We start from the raw sequence: 21119 nt of genomic DNA, 5'->3' as shown, positions 1-21119 counted from the left end.
AGAAACAGCAAGATAAGCACAACACAGTTACTGTCTCCCATGTTTGTACATCCATGGGAAGTATTACATTTAGACCTGAAATTATATAACACATATTTTCACTTGTCCTTTCTGTCTTTCCCATGCAAACATAAACTCACGAAGGAATGGGATTTTGCCAGATTGCACCTGGACTATACTAGATACTCATTAAGTACACCTACTCACTTCTTGGCAGGTTAGATTTCAAGGACGAGTCAATTCTGCTGAAAACCTCTTGGCTGAAGAAAGGTTGGTGACGGCAGCACTGAAGTTGGATGAGCAGGCTCCTTCCCAGGTAATAAGCCTGGAGGTGGCCTCCTCCTGCAAGGACTTCTGAGACCTCCTTGGCCTCATTAGCTCCGGCTGCCAGACAAATGAGCTGAGCTCAGCAGGCCTCCTCAGGTGCCACCCACCCCTCTGCCCCCCTCCTCCCCCTCGCCGCCCACCACCTTCACAAGATGGTGATTCAGGCAACTGAGGTCTTCTATAGTTTCTCCTTATTTTTTTGTAAAAAGCAATACAATTAGAAGTCTCCCATTTCAGACCTTCCCAGAGTGCACCTCAGAAGCAACCACTGTTTTCCATCTCTTACATATGCTTCCAGAGAGAGTTAATGGAGATATATAATCAAGCACAGATGCGTGCGTGTTGAACATATTTGTTGTTGATGTATCGATTTCACGGAAACTCAATGGGGTGGTAGCTCCTCTACAGGGATATGGATTGGTTTTATTAGTGGGTGGCAGTGATGGCAGAATCTTATCTTTTATATGTGATGCTGCTTCTGCGAGGCACACTCTGACGCACAGCCACCCCAGGGGGCAGAGTGGAACAACGGGGTGCTGGCTTCTGGGCTGCGGGCTGTAGGGAGGTAGCCCACCAGGGCTTTGCTCAGGCAGAGTGGCTGGTGGGTTCGAACTACCTATCTTTGGGGTTAGCAGTCAAACCCTTAACCATTATACCACCAGGGCACCCTGTTTACATATAAAGCATTGATACATCGTAGGAGACCATAGACTGCATATCTGTGGAATTAACATGTTATGGGTGATAGGGATAGAATACTAATAATACAAAGATAAAAATTCAAATAGCTAATAAGAAAGAAAAAACACCATGAATATTTAAAAGGATCAGGGAGAAATTTTCATCTTGGAACTAGCAAGAAATACTTGCACAAAGAAGAATTTCAGGTTGGATCAAAATGGAAGTCACATGAACAAGTATCAAGTTTGATCCAGAATAATCACAAAGTGATCCTTATCTGATATTAAAGCTGTTTGAGACCCTTGCCTATGGCTAGTAGGGGTCTGCCAGTGGCTTAATCTGACTAGATACTCTGCAGATGGGTTTTGGGCCCCCACTGTCCTCCTTAGCCGTCTACAAATTGGATGTTCATAATTTAGGCCCTGATAATTTCCCCTTTGTCATATTTGAGGTTTATTCCTCTCATCTTTGGATCACACAAATTGGTGTGCTTCTCCCGTGTGGACTTAGTTGACTCCTTGTTTAGATGGTTGCTTGTTTGAACACAAACTTTTAAGACCCCAGACATTATTCCAATTGATAGCTGGGCGCCATCTGCTTTCTTCATCACCTTTTGCTGTAGCACCTTTCTCCTCAGCGATCATTGTACGCAGGTGAGTATTGAGCAAGGCCAAGTTAGCAGAATGATCTGTTCTTGGGTTGGGACTGGAGTTCAGTGGGAGTTCATGTGGGAAGGAAGAGGGAGAGCTAGAACTGATGGTGTTTGCACAACTCGTTTTAAAAGTGATTTAACCATGGGGAAAAAAGGAAGCGTTTTAAAATTTATCATGGTAATAATTATACAGCTCTTGTGCCAATAAAACTGCTAAAATGTTAGGGGTGAAGTGATTATGGAAAATACATCTCTAAAGCTTCCTTAGAGGAATAATAATACATTTTAAAGGGGTGAGATATATTGTGGTCTGAAAAGCTTACCTATGCTTATAGAATTTCTCTTTCTCAACAGTGTTTTAAATTCTATACCATTGGCTAAACTGTCAATAGAATTGTCCTTTGCCCCATGGAAATGACTTATAATGTTATTATAAAATGATAATGATGTCTCTAAAGTGAACCAGAGATACATGAATGGATTATGATTTAGATATATGGATGGATTTGGGGTCGGCACGTAATCATAGCCCTAATGTAAGAACAATTCACTCATCTTATATGGCCCTACTCAACACTCACCCGCCTAAAGAGATGGCTGAATATGTGGGAGCTGTAACAAAGTGTGGTGGAAAAAACAGATGGTGTCCACCTATCAGGGAAAAAGCATCTGGGATCTTAAAGGCTTGTCTTAAAACAAGCAGCTAAGTGAGGTGTCAACTAAGTGCACATGGAAGAAGCACAGCTTGTGTGATCCAAAGATGAGGGTAATAAAATTCAAATACGACAAAGGGAAAATATTAGGGCCTAAGTCCACACACACAAAAAACACCAGCCTGTGTGATCCAAAGATTGTAAATAATAAAATCCAAATTAAGAGGGGAGGGAGTGGTATGCCTGATTTTCTGAAAGTTATAAATGGTAGGAAGGAGCCCTGGTGGTATAGTTAGGCACTGGGCTGCAATTTTTGTGGTTGGCAGTTCAAAACTACCAGAAGCTCTATGAGAGAAAGACTGGGCTTTCTACTCCAGTAAACATGTATATTCTCAGAAACCCACAAGGGGGTCAGTATTAGTCAGCATTGATTCAATAGCCGTAAGGTTTATTGTTTGTTTATACGTTTGTTTTTCAGTATGAATGTCAGAAAGGTGTTGTGATCTGCAGTATAAAACCACTAGTAGCTCCAAAGGAAAAAGACTTAGCTTTCTACTCCTGTAAACAGTTACCATTTCTGAAACTCACAGGGGAAATCTGCTCTGTCCTATAGGGTGCTTAAGAGTCTATGGATGACAGGTGAAGCCAAACATCTATTGGCAGAGTCCTCGTGGAGATCAAGCCTCATAACCTCTGACCATAGTCCAGGGATGTGAATAGTGTAAAGTTGATCGTGGTAGATGGAAGTTCCAATGTAACACCTTATCATGTGTCTCTATTTTGACTCATTTTAACATTGTTTCACTTTTTAATATTTTCTGCTTCCTTTTGATTGAGGATTTTCTCTGCTCTGTTTAATCATTGCTGATGTGTTTTGTTTGTTTGTTTCTTGTTTGGAGCCAGTAACTAGATTAATAATTACCTAGGAACATGGAAGTGAAGGTGGGAGGAAGATGAGTGAGTACAAGATAGGAAAATTCCTCCCTTCACCCACTTTTCTGCTGTCTGTCCCCCAGGGATGGTGAAGGGAGACGTCAGACAGTGTAAGATATGACAAAGTAATAATTTATAAGTTGTCAAGTGTTCATGAGGGAGGGAATGTGGTGGGGGAGGTGAGGAGCTAATACCAAGGGCTGAAGTGGAAAGTAAATGTTTTGAGAATGATGATGGCAACAAATGTGCTTGACACAATGGATGGATGGATTGTGAAAAAAGGTATATGAGCCCCCAATAAAATGATTTTTTTCCCAAAAAGAGTAGGGGTGGGAAAAAAAGAAAATGTTCTGAAATTGGTTGTGGTGATGATTACACAACTCTTCTTTATTTGATTGGATGATTAAAATATATGATATGTGAGTAATAGGCCAATCTATTTTTATAAGGTTTAGAAACACTATTATGATCTGACATTTTTATTTGCATTAATGGGAGCCAACTGCCCCAGAAAAGACTCTGGCAGAAGAAGTTGATCTTACCAATCAAATCATGGTTTGAATCCTGGACCAAGTTATTTGATGTCTCTATGCTTTAATTTATCAACTGCAAAGTAGGATAATTATTAACAATATCGACCTCAGGTAAATGTGAAAATTAATGAGTTAATACCTGAAAAAGTTAGAAGTTTAAGACACTCTGTAGGTTCTTGCTGCATCTTGACTCTTTGCATATACATCTCAGAGATTTTCCCTGTTCCTTTCAATGACGCCCTTGTATGAAAGTATTGTACTTTATTTAGACTAGTGGGTTCAGCAAAAGGCCAGATCTAGTGAACCTCCTGGTTCTGTACATTGAGTTTTATTGTAATTTAGCCATTGCATATTCTCAGTGGCAGTTTTCAAACTATGATGACAGTGTTGAGTAGCTGTAGCCGTGGCTGTGAGGCTATGAAGTGTGACATATTTACTTAACAAACAACATGCCTTTCCTTATTACTGTGGATTTAGGGCACGCGGCCTACTGCTATCTATCACAGCAAACACACAAGCACAGAACCGCAGGCCCGGAGCAGGTCTCAACTTGTTTAGTCACAGTTCTTTATAAATTCTGGAACATCAAGCCATTCTGACTTAGTACTGCCAAGGAAATGTGAAAACTACTTAATCCTCTGAGAATTTCCCATCCTGCCCATCTGACATAACACAGTCAAGGCCAGATTTGCTTTGGGAAAGACAAATATAAACTGGATTTTGAATTATTTTGTACCTTCACATAACTACTGCTTCAGTTCACTTTTTATGGTGCCAGATCTCTTCAGAGAATGGTATCTTGGCCAATTGAGAAGCCAATCAAACCCACGTTTATAGAGTGCTCACTTGATGCCTAAACTCCAAATTCACAGTGACAACAACAGTGGGTTCCACTATAACAAAGACGGTAAAGATGACACGGGACGGGACACTGTTTTGTTCTAATGTGTGCAAGGTCACCGGGTCAGAGCCAAGTCAATGGCCACTGGCAATACTGCGTGCCTGAAACCCAGCACCAATAAACAAAGCTGGTACATGCTCCAACACCGTGATCCAATGGGAATTTCTCCAACATGAAGACAAATTCTCTTGCACAGACATAGACACACCAGTGTTCATTGTAGCTTATTCACACTTGCCAAAAGAGGAATGTAATCGAAATGTGCATTACTAGATTAATTGAAAAGCACTATGTGTTACATGCTGTGAACACTACTCAGTCAGAAAGAGAAAGTCCCAATAGCATGCTACCACATGTAGACATGCTGTGTGACATGTCAACCGCCAAAGGGTAAGTATTATAAGAGCTCACTTATATAAAATGGAAAGAATAGGCAAACCTGGCGAGACCCAAGTTTATTCAGGGGAGGGAGAGGAAGGGGGGCATTGCGGCTGCACAACCTATGATGTGATGACTGTCGCCAAGCGTACAGCTGGGAAATGTCAAATTGCCAAACATTGTGAGATACATATAGAGAGGGGGGGTGGGCGAAGAGGAAGATAACTGTCAAAACTCCTTATGGGCAAACACCTCACCGGATTTGTTGTCTTTGGTGTTTGGGGGTCATGGTTTTGAGCCTGATACGGTTTCTTGATACCGCTGTTCTACTTCCTTGTTGATGGTATAGAGGCTGGGATCTTAAAAGCACACAATCCAACACAACCATTGCTTCTCGTTCACGTGCACCAATGAGAGAGATAGGAATTAGAGGAGGGAATTTAATGTGTATCTGCTTGCTTCCATGAACGATGGCCTTCTTGGCTGTGTTAGTCTGGATACTTTAGAGAAACAAATCCACAGAAACTCATATATATAAGAGAGAGTTTTATATAAAGGTTAAGTGCACATCAAGAAAACATCCCAACCCCAAGCCCACAAGTCCAACATTAACCTATATGTCCAATGCCAATCTACAAAGTCCTCCTCCATCTCACAAAACAGGCCCAATGACGCCAACTACAGGAGGAAAGCAAGTCAGTGAATGTGTAAGCATCTAAGCGCTGGCAGGTATCTCCACATGGCTGCTCCAGCACCCAGGGCTTCATCAGGGTAGGTCCATGTGGCATCATCTCCTTAGGGATGTCTTGCAGGAAGTGAGCCTTCCCAGCTAAAGCAGGGAAATGGCTAAGGCAGCTGCACCCTGGTCCAACCATCAGAAAGCAAGAGACCCAAGAACTAGAAAGGCAAATCTCACAGAGCCATTTATCCCTCTGCCCTTCAATTAACCCCACATGTGTTTATTGGCCAGGTTGAGACAATAAACTACTTCATTTGCCATATCAGAATTAGATGGTGCCCACTACCTTTATACTGAAGGTTTTGATCAAAGGTCATTAGAAGAATTCTGATAGAAATAGGGGAGGAAGAATCCAGACTTTCTGGAGTCATTCAATCTGGATAAACACATATAAGCACACATATGTGCACATGAACACACACACATATATATAAATATACGTGTGTATATCCATATAGGTATATTCCCAAAAAGGGACTTCAAAATTCATGGACAAATGGAATAAAAAGATCATGGAAATTTTCCGTGAACTTTTTGATACCCTCTCACAGTATATTATTTTAATAAAATATGCACAGCCAAAGACACACTATTTCAACAGCACAATTAGACACATATTACATGTGCACATACACACACACACACACACACCACCTGTAGTTTTCCCACATGCCTTATGCCTACACCTTTCCCTTCCCTCCTGGGTGCCCCTGCAATGCTGTTCCTCTTACCTGGAATGCCTTTCCAAAGTTGATAAGCCCCTGCTCTTCTTTTGAGATCCGGTAAAAGAACACCTTCCCCCACAGAATTGGCTGGGTTTGTACAGGCTCTCAACCTCACTCCATTTTGGAATGCCAGATGGCCAATGACTCTGGAATAAGTGGAGGGGTGGGCAGATGGCCGAACACAAGTGAAACAGGTGACTCTCTGGGGATCTCTCCTAATGCATGCAACCACAAAATAAATGCTTCCACGATGCTTTCTTAGCCCCAAGGCACGCCAGTTCTTTTTTTTTTTAAATCATTGTATTGGGGGCTCATACAGCTCTTATCACAATCCATCCATCCATCCATTGTGTCAAGCACATATGTATCTATGTTGCCATCATCATTCTCAAAACATCTTTCTATTTGATCCCTTGGTATCAGCTCATTTTCTTTTCCCTCCCTCTCTCATGAACACTTGATAATTAATAAATTGTTATTATTTTTTCATGTCTTACACTGACTGATGTCTCCCTTCACCCACTTTTCTGTTGTCCTCCCCCCAGAGAGGGGGTTATATGTAGATCCTTGTGATCAGCTCCCCCTTCCGCCCCCCACCTTACCCTTACCCTCCCCATATCGACACTCTCATTATGGGTCCTGAGGGGTTTATCTGTCCTGGATCCCTATGTTTCCAGCTCTTATCTGGACCAGTGTACATGCTGGGGTCTAGCCACGTTTGTAAGGTTGATTTGGGATCATGATAGTGGGGAGGAAGCATTAAAGAAGTAGAGGAAAGGGCACACTAGTTCTAAGTGAGATATTGAGAAAGAAGAAACCCCAGAGTGCATGAGAGATGGAAATTGTGTCAGTCAACGGTGTCCATTAGAGTCAGGTGCACATGATCAAGGCGTCTGCAGATCTTTATCTGGGTGCTGTTTTTCAGTTTTCTCTGCTCCCCGAAGTGGACAATGATCTGAGCAGATTCTGGCCTTGTAACAATTTATCATGGTGACAGGGCTGTGAAGTTCAAGAAAACTTGCTGCTGCCCTCCTTCCCCTAAGTCAGACCTCAGGAGGAAATCTATTCTGTTAGAGAAATTAGAATTCTCCAAATAGACTCTTCAGTGTATTTATATGTCTGTCAGGCTCAAGATTGGATATTTCTGTTTACAACCTGCTTATCTTTATTCGTATCTGTCCAATTTCAAGTGCGCCACCACAAAGACATATTGCCAGCTGTGTTGCATTTTAAAAGACAATTTTATTGAGACTTTTTTTTTAGTCTCCCAGCACACTGGTGAGAATGCAACCCAAAATAAAGTAAAACCAAATAAGCCATTCCTCACGGGTGTTCTGGAAATCCCAATCTCTTCTGGGTAAATCGCATTCCCTTGGACACAGGACCAGTGGGGGCTTGGATCACATAGTCCTCAACATCTTCAGTACACATCTGTCTCCAGCTCGGACACCAGCTTATCGAGAGCCTCCACTGGGTTTGGAAAGACTGGTGCTGGAGACAGAAACAGAAAGTAAAGCAGGTCTGCATGAACACTGAGCCTTGCAGTTGTATGTCCGTGGTGGAGGTGGGGGTGGGGCTAGGGGTTGGGGGGCAGGAGGAGATGGGCAACAAGGAAGGAACTCCACAAGATTTGTCTTGAAGTGTCAGGACCCCATAGTCAAGGACACAGCTCAATAGCAAAGGCTAGAAACCCTCTCAATTATTCAGCTGAGTGCTGCTAAACCTATGTCCACCATTGAAACACAGAGTGGTTGAGGTAGTTTGTTGTGCCAACCTGGCCAACAAGCACATGTGGGGTTAGTTAAAGGGCAGAGGGATAAATGGCTCAGTGAGCCTCGCCTTTCTAGTTCTCAAGTCTCTTGCTTTCTGATGGCTGGAGCAGTGTGCAGCTGCCTTAGCCATTTCCCTGCTTTAGCTGGCAAGGCATCCTGCAAGACATCCCTGAGAAGCCTCATGGACCTACCCTGATGCAGCCCTGGGTGCTGGAGCAGCCGTGTGAAGACCCCTGCCAGCACTGAGATGCTAACACGTTCAGTGGCTTGGTTTTCTTCCTGCAGTCGGCATCATTGTGTCTGTTTTGTGAGATGGAGGAGGACTTTGTGGATTGGTGTTGGACATATGGGTAAATGGGTTAAGGTTGGACTTGTGGACTTGGGCAGCACTAGGTTGGGATGTTTTCTTGATGTGCATTTACCCTTTATATAAGACTCTCTCTTAAACATGAGTTCCTGTGGATTTGTTTCTCTAAAGTTCCCAGACCGACATAGTGGCTCATGAAAGCAAATACAGACCCAGAGCCTCTAGAAGCTCTCAAGTAGAGGCCTGTGGTGGTGGTGGTGGTGGTGATTAGTTGCCCTCAAGTGTGCAGAGTAGAACTAGGCTCCATAGGGATTTCAAGGAAGCAGATCTCCAGACCTGGGTAGGTTCAAACTGCCAACCTTTGGGCCAATAGTGGAGTGTTTCACCATTCATATTACCCAGGGACCCATATAGTAGATTGACGGAGTAAGAAACCATCATTCTATCAAGTCCCCATGAGATAGCTGGCTTTGTTTTTTTGTTTGTTTTGTTTTTAAATCATTTAATTGGGGGCTCTTATGGCTCTTATAACAATCCATACATCCATTGTGTTAAGCACAATTGTACATATATGGCCATCATCCTTTACAAAACATTTTCTTTCTACCGAGCCCATGGTATCAGCTCATTTTTTCTTTCCTTTCACACCCTCTCTCCTTCATGAACCCTTGATAATTTATAAATTATTATTTTCATATCTTACATTGACTGCTTTCTCCCTTCACCCATGTTTCTGTTGTTTGTCCACCTTGGATGGGGGTGGTTATATGTTGATCATTGGGATCAGTTCTCCCTTTCTCCCCCCACTTTTCCCCTGCACTCATGGTAATTGGTAACAAAATAAGCATAGATTATGCATCTATGGGTGTGTGGACTGGGTCACTTGCAATTCCAAGGCCTGTTTTATTCAGGAGAAAGTCCCCACATGTTCTAGTGATTACGGGAACCAGCTCCCCCTTCTCAAAAGAGCATCCAAAATGTCTGCACATTGATATTCCGGATGGAAAAGGAGAGGTCCCATCATCTCACCCCTTTTACACTGGTAAGATAGTGAAAGCCAGTCCAATCAAATGCCACATGTGCCTGTGCAGAAAGCGGAATCCCACTAGATGAGACAAGCAGTCAGATACTTGAACCGACCGCACTGGACGGGGCGGGGCATGACAAGGAGGCAGTCATTCAGATAGCTCAGCCAACGCCCAACCACGGAGAGGGCAGGGGAGGGCCGGGGAGAGAATCACTGGAATCTACTCAGTTCCAACTCTGTGTGACCTTGCAGGACAGAGCAGAGCTGCTCCTGTGGGGTTCTTTTATAAATCATTTTATTGGGGGTTCGTACAACTCATCACAATTCATACATCCATCCATTGTGTCAAGCACATTTGTACATTTGTTGCCATCATCCTTCTCAAAACATTTGCTTTGACTTGAGCCCTTGGTATCAGCTCTTCATTTTTTCTCCTCCCTCCCCAGCTCCCCTCATGAAACCTTGATGATTTATAAATTATTATTATTTTGTCATGTCTTACACTGTCCAACGTCTCCCTTCACCCACTTTTCTGTTGTCTGTCCCCCCAGGGAGGGGGTTATATGTAGATCCCTGTAATCAGTTCGCCCTTTCAAGCCCACCTTCCCTCCACCCTCCTGGTATTGCCACTCTCACCACTGGTCCTGAAGGGATCATCCATCCTGGATTCCCTGTGTTTCCAGTTCCTATCTGAACCAGCGTGTGTCCTCTGGTCTAGCTGGATTTGTAAGGTAGAATTGGGATCATGAGAGTCGGAAGGGGGTGGGCGGAAGTATGAAAGAACTAGAGGAAAGTTATATGTTTCATCATTGCTATACTGCACCCTGACTGGCTCATCTCTTCCCCGCAACCCTTCTGTAGAGGGATGCCCAGTTGCCTACAGATGGGCTTTGGTTCCCCACTCTGCACTCCACCTACCCCTGTGGGGTTTTGAGGCTGAAAATCTTTACAGGAATGGAAAGCCTCATCCTTCTCCCACAGAATGGCTGCTGAGTTTAAACTGCTGACCTTGCGCTTAGCAGCCCAACTTGTAACTCCCAACACCAACAGGGCTTCTTCAAAAGAAATAAAGCACCAGCCAATATAACCCTCGGCATTGGGTGGTCAGGCCTGGGCTCAGTGCCTGCTGGCTCTGGGCAACAAATCCAAAAGATGTTACACTTAAAATGCATAAACAAGAAAGAATAATGTATAAATTTAATAAGTGTTGAATATCTAACTGCAAGGTTGGTGGCTCAAACCCCTGTGGAGAAAGGTAAGAAAATTTACAATTATAGGAACCTCACACCAGGTCTCTAGCTCATGGAAGTGAAGGAAGTTTAACCTCATTTACCATTGGAGAAATGCAAAGTAAAACAAGACAAAAGATTGCTACATATTCATCAGACTGCCTAAAAGAAGCACAAAGACAGTATCGACTGCTGGCACGGCTGTGGAGAAGCAGGAAGACTTCTAAACTTAACGTGGCACGTTCTGACTGAACTCTCCATGCCGCTACTGCACACCCAGCCACTACCCTCCGAGACCTTCGTTCCAGAGAAATAGGAACTGAAGTTCACATGAACACCTGTGCACAGATGCTGACAGCAGTCTTGTTCGCAGTAGCTCCAACCTGGGAACAGTCTAGCTGCTCTATAACCGGTAAATCATTAAACAATTAATAGTGTAAACCAGGGGTGTCAGACTCAATTAAAACGCAGGCCATTTGGTGCACCAGGCAAGATTCACGTGGGCCACATCACAGTGACAGACTTTGTTAAGTTTATATTTTGAAGTGGGGATTCAGGACTATGATTGGATAATTAAAACACTATATAATTGCTTTTATTTAAACATTTTTATTTAATGTGTTTATAAAACTGAAATTATTCTTTTTTTACCCAAAACTTTCCAGCGTTTTCCTCCTACCAGTTTTCAGTCACCTCTTATGTTGTGCAGGGAAAATAAAACAAAGTAACTAATAAAAACCACAGAACGTTGGACAGCTGACAAACGTGATGCACAGTCGTCATGGCTTCCCTCTAAAAATGTTAACTAGCGCTGCTGCTAGGTATGATTCATAACAGCACAGCACAGAATGCTCCTTTTAGCCTTTTCGCTATTGGGATCTGTGTGCATTACGTGACACTGAGAGTGGCAGACATATTGCTTCCAAACGTCGCCGGAACTGAGTCAGCACGTTTAGACACGTCCACAGGCCCCAGGAAAGACACTGGGCCACGTGTAGACTCGTCTCCAGTAGTTAAAGGGCTCACAAGGGAATTGTGTGTGCGGTATTGCCTCCCTCTCCCCTACGCCCTATTTTCTTCATAATAATTTTTTCTATTTTCATTTTATTTCACAGCATCGCCGGCCACAAAAAATGACCTTGGGGGCCACATGCGGCCTGAGGGCCACCAGTTTGACGCCCCTGGTGTATCCATGCCATGGAATATTACTCAGCAATTAAAAGGACTAACTACATGATGTATGAATCTCCAGAGAATTATAATGACTGGCTCGGGTGTGGGGGGGTCAATCCAAATGGTCACACACTGGATGAATCTATTTATAGACCATTTTTGAAATGATGAAATGGTAGAAACAGAGAGCAGGTTGCTGAGCGTTCTGAAGGAAAGGGGAGTGGGAAGGAAATTATGTGAAAGGGCGCAGTACAGATTCCTTGGAGCCCCTGGCTGTGCAAATGGTTACCTCCCTGAACTGCTAACCAACAGGTTGAAGGTTCATGTCCACCCAGCAGCTCCCGGTGGAGCAAAGCTCAGTAACCTGCTTCCAAAACACTGGGTCGTTGGAAACCCTATGGACCACGGCGCTATCCTGACAGCCATGGGGCCTCCATGAGTAGGAATTGACTGGAGAGCGACTAGTGAGTAATGCAGATGTTCTGTTTCTGGACTGTATCGGCGTCAACAGCCGCGCTATGACATTGTTACCAGGAGCATTGGGTTGAGGGTTCATGGGATCTCTGTTTTATCACCCACAGCTACATGTGAACATGTAATTTTTTTCACAAAAAGTTCACTTTTTGAAATAACAGTATGCTTGCTAAAAAAATAACAATGGCAACAATCCATCTAAGTAATCCTTATCATACTGTGGCCACTGTAGTTCTCTGGAACCAAGGAGATACACATGTTAGACTTTGTTATTTATTCTTCATTTTCTTGAAAGCTCATCCCTAAGATGCCTTTCTGCTTTCTTCGCTCTCCTCCTCCAGACTTTTCCTGCCCAGTCTGTTAGCCCCCATTTCCCACGAACATAATGTACCCCCCTGCCCTTTGTGATTCTTAGCACTCATCACCTCAGTGATATTCTGGATATTGTTTAGAAACTATATGTCTCCCTACTCTGTTCCATGAAATTGTTGTGCGCTAGAATGGACTCAAGGGTGCCTGTCAACTACAAGTATAAGGGACTTCAAAATTTTTATGGAATAATGGAATTAAAAGACAGTTTTCATTTTTGTGGACTTTTTGAAGCATGCATAGATTACAACTCAGTGTAAAGAAAATGGAAATCCTCACAACCAGACCAGTAGATAACATCCTGCTAAAGGCAGATGAGATTGAGGTTGTCCAGGATTCTTATCTTGCTTTGATCCACAATCAGTGCTCATGGTAGCGGCAGCCAAGAGATCAAACAAGGCATTGCATGAGGTAAATCTGCTGCATAAAAAGCTGCATTGAAAAGCAAGTATGTTACTTTGAAGACAAAGGTGCAACTGCCCCACTCCATGGTATGTTCGGCCACCTCATATACGCATGAAAGTCAGACACTGACTAAGGAAGAGTGAAGAAGAATCAGCGCATTTGAATTATGGTGTTGATGATGAACAGTGAAAGTATCATGGAATGCCAACAGAACAAACATACATGTCTTGGAAGAAATAGAGCCAGAATTCTCCTTAGAGGCAAGGATGATGAGACTTTGTGTTACATACTTTAGACATATTGCCAGGAAACACCAGCCCCTGGAGAAGAACATTTTTGCTTGGTAAAGTAGAAGGGCAGTGAAAAAGAGGAAACCCCTATATTAGATGGATTGACATAGCGGCTGTAACAATGGGCTCAAACGTGAGAACAATTGTGAGGATGGCTAAGGACAGGGTTTTTTCTGTTGCACAGTTACCAACTTGACGGCACCTAACAACAACAATAAACATATATAACAAAACAGGTGCAGTTTCATTAGTTCCCAGTGATTTTAATAGTGCTCAATAAGTACTTGCTTAGTGAATGAATGAAAAAGTTAATCTCTTTATGTTTCAGGATCTCAGCTACAAAATTGAATTGTTACTACTTTTATTCTACATTATTATAACGACTAAGTAATATAATGTTTAAAAACACAACCAGTACCATATGAACATAATAAAAGCTGAATCAATTAACCAGATTTCAACTGATGGTGATCCCCACGTACTATAGAACTGAATTGCTTGGTATGATTTTCTTGACTCTAATCTTTTTTTCTTTTCTTTTTTTTGACTCTAATCTTTATGGAAGCAGACCATCATATCTTCCATCTGCAGAGAGCATAGTAAAGACTCAAGAATGGTAAATTTTTGTGAGTTGCTATCTATTCCACTTAACTTATGACAGTCTTATTCACAACAGAATGGAACATTGGCTGGTCTTATATCATCTCTCCAATGGCCAGTATGTTCAAGTTCATCGTTATGGCTTTGGTGCCAGTCCACCTCATCAAGCATCTCACTGGTCCTCTGTTTTGTCCACTTCCCACATTGATCTCTTGAACATATGTATCCAAAGAAAGAAGGTTGGACCATGTTCTGTTGGGATCTATGATATTTTCAGAAGTAGATCATCAGGTCTTTCTGCCTTGTCCGTCTCGGCCTAGAAGCTCCACTGACTCCTGTCCATCAGTAAGGACCCTGCTGCTATTTGAAATACCATGAGTATAGCTTCCAGCATCGTAGTAGCACATGAGCTACAACAAGAAAGCAAGGTTCCAGGTAAGTGGCAGATTAGAGGGGTGGAGCATAAAACGTACATCAAAACATTATGGCTTATATATAATGATGACTAAGTAAAGATCTAATTATGCAAGAGTTCTCCTTGTCCTTTTGAGCTCAACCCAGAGGAAGGAAAGGGCCGGGAAGTGCCAGTGCCCATGGCTGCAGTGATGCTAGCATGGAGGGCCTCGGCCACCCTTGCTGGATGATGCAGTATCCTGCCTCAGCAAGAAAGAAGGTGCTGCAAATACTCAGCCATCAGCCAGCCCGTTATCTGCCCAGGCGCCTAATTTTACCTCGGTAACTGCATAAAAATGTGAAAAACGCTTGACACAATGGATGCATGTGTGGATTGTGATGAGTTGTACAAGCCCCCAATAAAATGATTTAATTATTTGTTTTAATGTGCTGAAAAAACTCAGCTTATACACGAATATATACAGTATGTACTTGAAACAAAGTATGGAAGGATGGGTTATTGTGATAAGGGCTGTAAGACCCCCCAATAAATTTTTTTTAATATGCTGAAAAACTCGGCTTATACTTGACTATACAGGAAGTTTCTGGCTTCCTTTTATTGCAGAAAAAGAACAGAAAGGGCTAAAGAAAAACAGAATGAGATTAGGCCTTGAAAAGAAATCCGTGCAAGTCATCCCAACTATGCTGTTCGTGCGACGGAGTTTCTGGCAGCACAACTGTAGAACTCAGCAAAACGAATTTCCCTGTCAAGTTCCCACTGGAGAGGAGAGGGCACCTCCAGTAACAGACTAAGGACATGTTTAGTTGGCGAAGTAGGTTTCTGAGACTGGGGGCCCTTCTCGCTTTGCGGAAGAGAGGCTGCTCAAAGATGGCGAGTGTGCCAGGGATCGAGCTGATGGTTGTGGAGGAGAATGGACCAGGTCTTCAGTGACAATGGTCTCAAATAGAGGCATACCTTGCTTAACGTAATTCTTCAAAATAGTTTAATAAAACTTTCTAGAAGTAAAAGTTTTTATATATGTATTGACCCATATTACCGCCTACCAGATCAAGAATTTTATTATCCATTAAAAGTTCCTTCATGCAATCTCACAAGCAAAGTCTACTGCCTAGGACACTACTCTCTGACTTACTTCTATTATCATAGACTATTCTGACTTCTCTTATCATAGATTGGTTTTACCTGTTTTTGAACTTAATGGATCCATTACAGCATATATATATAGATATACATACTCACATATATACATATGAATACACACACTGACACACATGTGGGGGGTGGGGGGAGAGAGAGAGAGAGAGAGAGAGAGAGAGAGAGAGAGAGAGAGAGAGAGAGAGAGAAAGTGCAGCCAGAGGCAGGGATGGTAAAACTTCTTCTCAAGTAGTTTGCACATGTTGCTAGGGGAGACTAGTCTCTGGAGATGGAGAAGGACACCATGCTTGGAGAAGTGGAGGGCCAGGGAAACAGAAGGCGGCCATCAGGGAGATGGACGGACACAGTGGCTGCAACCATAGGCTCGAGCAGAGGAACCATTGTGAGGATGGAGGAGGACTGGGCAATTAGGAGCTGGAACTGACTCGATGCCACGTAACGACAACAACAAATCTTTATGGCTCATACTCAGAGACCCCTGCAGGACAGAGTAGAATACTGCCGTGGAGGTTCTAAGACTGTCAATCTTTAAATGAGCAGACAGCCTCATCTAAGCAGACCATAAGATTCCATGGAAACTGAGGATGCAAATCTTTATGGGAGCAGGCAACTCATCTTTCTCTTGAGGAGCAGCTGGTGGCTTTGAACCAACCTTGCCATTAGCAGCTCACAGCACTCCTAATACCCACAAATGATCGTGTTAAGAATTGAGTACATGTGCTCAACGTGCTAATGGAGCTTTTATTAGTGGTGTGTTTCATCATCTTATACCTACACTCTCATGAGAATGTGGGTGATGTTTTAATACAAAGCCTGTGGTGGAGGGTGGTCACGCAGAGGTGACGTGTGCTTTGGCATGTGAAGGATGACGAGGCATGCTCCAACTGGGGAATTCTGATACAGCTTCCCACAGGGTTTCTGGAAAGTCAGAATATATCACGTTAGAGAACAAGTCCAGTTTTAATGACCCAATGGCACAGCAGGAGGCAACATGGTTTAATAGAAAAGGCCTCAAGTGTGAAGTCCCACAGCCTTCGGTTTCCATTCAGACTCATCCATTTAGGGTCCTGGACCAGTAATGTGACTTCTCTACACTTGAATTTTATCATTTGTAAATGTGAACAAGCCCTATTCCTAATGGTTGTTTTACAGATAAAAAGTGTTTGTAAGACACCTCACAAATAATAATTACCAAAAAAAGCATAAAACAAATATGTAAATGGAAATGTTATAGCACTGTTTGCAGATGCCTAGCAGAGCCCTGGTAGAGTAATGGTCACATGTTGGGCTACGTTTTTCAAGGTCAGCAGTTCAAAACCACCAGCGTTCCAAGGGAGGAAGATGATGAGGTCTCAGAAACCCACAGGGGCAGTTCTCCCCTGTCCTACAGGGTCACTGTGAGTCACCATCCATTCTATGGCAGGACGTTTGGTCTGCGCATTTAACAGTACCAAAAGCCTAAATGCCCATCAATAGATGAATGGGTACACAAAATATGGTACATAGATATAATGAAATATGATTGTGTCATAAAGAGAAGTGACCTTTCTGATACATGCTACAGCATAGATAGGCCTCCAAAACATCATGGTTTATGAAATACTGTAGATATTCATGTATAAGTTGAGTTTTTTCAGCACAATTTTTATGCAGTTTTTGTGGTAAAATTAGGTACCTCGGCTGATATTCGGGTTGGCTTCTACTCGAGTATATATGGTAAGTTAATGACAAAAGGACAAATACTGTGTGCTCTCGTGTAGCTGGGTATCTAGAATAGGTAGATTCACGGAGACCTACATTTATTTGTGATTACTAGGGCAAGGAGGAAGAAAGGGAAGCACATTGCTTTGGGGGACACAGAGTGATGGAAAGTTTAGAAATAAATGTTGGACACCAAATGATCATGATTAAGGTCACCAAATGGCACCTGTGGAAAGTGTTGGAATGGTATTTTGCTGCATGTACATTTACCATAATTTTTGAAGTTGCATAATGCCAAGGGGTTCCAAAGGCTGTGCTATAGGTAGGTTGTGGTGCATCACAATGCCCTTGATGGCGGCGGGTTTGGGTTTCATCTTACGCTGCCTGCCGAGTTGACATGTGAGAGGTCCCTTGTTGTGGCCTTTCGGCAGGAGGTCTTCTGTGCTCGTAAATAACCCGCGTGGGTTGTTTGTCAGGCCTCCTGCTTACCGTCCACACATGGTGCCTTTCCCACACCGACACCTGCCTCTGTGCATCAAACGCTCCCTTCACTCTGAGAGCTTTAAGAAGTACAGTCTTTCCCAGGTGGTTTGAGATCGCGCATGAAGAACCTGTTGTGACTGTTGGGTGACTCGTGGTGGCTCTGTGTGACAGAGGAGCGCTGTCAGACAAGACTGCCCGTCTTTATTGGGACAGATTGCTGGGTCTTCTTTCTGTGGAACTCTGTGTGGGTTTGAACCGCCAACCTTTTGGTCAACAGGCAAGCACTTAACCCCTGACCTACCAGGGTTTCCTTTCTTTTTTTAAAATAGTTTTATTGCTATAAACTTCACATGGCCTATACTTCCATAGTTAAGTTGCTTTTTGAAAAGAGATGCATATGCATCATCACAGTCAGTTCCCTCCACCTCCCACATTCATTGTGTGCTCACCAATTCCCCTCACCCTCCCCACCCCCACCCCATTAAACCATTGCTTCAATTACTGTCTCTATACATCCACTCTTCAGTGCTTCATAAACTAGGAAACAACAGAAACGATAAAAAACAGAACAGTGAAAAATAGTAATGTTAACATCAACGTAAAAATAAAGAATGAGAAAGGAAAGACCACAGCAATATTGAAAAAATAAATTCAGGAAGGAAATTTCTGTGAAGGAACACACAAGAGAGATTTAAACCTAGAGCCAATTCAGGTTGGGTCAAGGAGGAGGTCATCTGAAAAGGTATCATGCAGGCAGTAGTTTCACCATCGTAGTCAGGTGGATAAAAATCTGTCTGACAGCGAAGCTGTTCAAGGCCCTTGCCTGCTCCAGAGGGGGTCTTGCCAGAGACTTCATCTGACCGGCGACTCTGCAGATGGGTTTAGGACTCCCATTGTTCTCCATCGCCTTCTACAAGGTGGGCGTTCACCATTTACGCTCTGAGCCTTTTCCCTTCTTCATGTTTTGGATTTTGTCATCACCATCTGTGGGTCACGCAGGCTGGGGTGCTTCTTCGATGCAGACTTGAGTGAGGCCTCGCTTAGATGACTGCTTGTTTGAATACGAGTCTTGGAGACCCCAGACACTGTTCCAGTCGATAGCCAGGCACCATCTGCATTTCCTCTCCACTCTTTGCTGTAGCACCCTTACCTTCAGTGATCTCTTCGTGAAGGCGAGTATCCAGAGGCCCATACTATAAGAACTACCTGCTTGGATTGGGGCTAGAATTAAGTGCAAGGGCAGAATCCATCTGCTTGTCTACAAATTATGAATGATGCTGGTTTAATTTAGAAGTCATTATCATATTATGACCAAAGAAACCCATTAAAAAACCACAACAAACAAACAAAAAAGAAAAACATTGTCTATCATTCCCCTGGGGTATGAGGCGATTGAATCGCTAATATCAATAATTTATCCAATGACATAGAATTTAAGGTACTGTCGAGAACAGGAGTTTATGCGAGTACAGTCCAGCTGTGAACTGCCAGCCATGAGTTGCTGCTTTGTACAGATGGGATTCTTCAGTGATTAAGCTCTGCTTATATTGAGCCTGGGGGGTTGGCGCTAGAGAAAAACTTCCTGCAACATTCATTACAAGGGCAGATCCTTGGCTATCCAATTAATACCTTTCATACTAATGCAAGGGGGCACATTGAGATAGTAAATATACGGTGTTTCTTGATCTCCTTTAATTGGATGCCCACTGAGCCATGGGTCCGACCCAAGGTTCAACCACTGCCATGTCCACAGTCTCGATGTGGCCATCACTTGCTCCCTCTCCATCACGGTATTTCAGTTCTAAGTCCAAGGGCCACAGGTCGTTTTGAGGTAGGGCCCAGTTCATTCAGTTAGGCTTCCACATTGACCAAGGGCCACAGGTCGTTTTGAGGTAGGGCCCAGTTCATTCAGTTGGGCTTCCACATTGACCAAGGGCCACAGGTCGTTTTGAGGTAGGGCCCAGTTCATTCAGTTGGGCTTCCACATTGACCAAGGGCCACAGGTCGTTTTGAGGTAGGGCCCAGTTCATTCAGTTGGGCTTCCACATTGACCAAGGGCCACAGGTCGTTTTGAGGTAGGGCCCAGTTCATTCAGTTGGGCTTCCACATTGACCAAGGGCCACAGGTCGTTTTGAGGTAGGGCCCAGTTCATTCAGTTGGGCTTCCACATTGACCAAGGGCCACAGGTCGTTTTGAGGTAGGGCCCAGTTCATTCAGTTGGGCTTCCACATTGAGCTCCTTCTGGTGGGACCTTGGGGGGTGCCATGTTCCCTGTAAGACCAGCATCGAAGGTCACCATCACAGTGCTTAGTTCATGGCATGTTCACCAAGGGTTGGGTGGAAACTTAATCAAAGGTGTCTACCCAGAAACAGAGAACCAGGTTTATCCTCCCCTTAGTTTCCCTGTAATTATTGTTTAGCATCCCTTCCTGGTGTAAGGTTGCTCCTCCCCATTGACCCACCATGTCCCCCAGCAGAAATATCAGTGCCACCTCTGAAATGTAGATACTCCCCTGCTTGCTACCAGGGTTTCTTGTCAATAATCCAAATGATCTATAATGTGACTGAGATTCTGGTGCAGGGGGAGGCAAACACTGATACATTATCACATGAATTGCCTGTCGAGGCTGCTATATTTGTGTGTAAATGCCAGCTTGAAATTTTTCTGGCAAAAAGATCATCAGGAAATCTCAGATGCCCATCATTGCCTTTCATCCTTATCGTCCTAATTCACATCATCATCTTCATCTTCATGTTGGCTCCTGCCTATGTGTCCATTTTCCCCACTCTGTTCCCCATCCTCCTCTGTGTCTTGATGTTCACTCACTTCATCTTCCGGGCTATCTTGCTGACGGTTTCCTAGTGGGCTTAGCCAATGGAAGGCAAGTGTTGGAAGATGGCTCTTTCTGTCCCCTTCTCCTAGCTGTGCCTGCCTCCTTCCAACCACCGTTGATGTCAAGTGGCCTCTGCTGCATCCAGCTCTCACTGGACTGCATAATATGAGACCAACTGATAGCCTATGGGTTGGGCTGGCATTAAAACTCTGAGCAGTGTGGCCAACAGTAATTAGATAGGCAAGTCAAATTCTTCCTCGAAGATCTGAGTAAAGACAGACTAAGGGAATTACTCAAGAGGTGGAGTAAAGGGAGACAAAAATATCCAAAGAGAGCACGCAGTGAGAGAGTGACATGGCCATA

The sequence above is a fragment of the Tenrec ecaudatus genome, chromosome 5 (assembly GCF_050624435.1).
Source record: "Tenrec ecaudatus isolate mTenEca1 chromosome 5, mTenEca1.hap1, whole genome shotgun sequence".
NCBI lineage: Eukaryota > Metazoa > Chordata > Mammalia > Afrosoricida > Tenrecidae > Tenrec > Tenrec ecaudatus.
Note: the sequence above shows the minus strand (reverse complement) of the source record.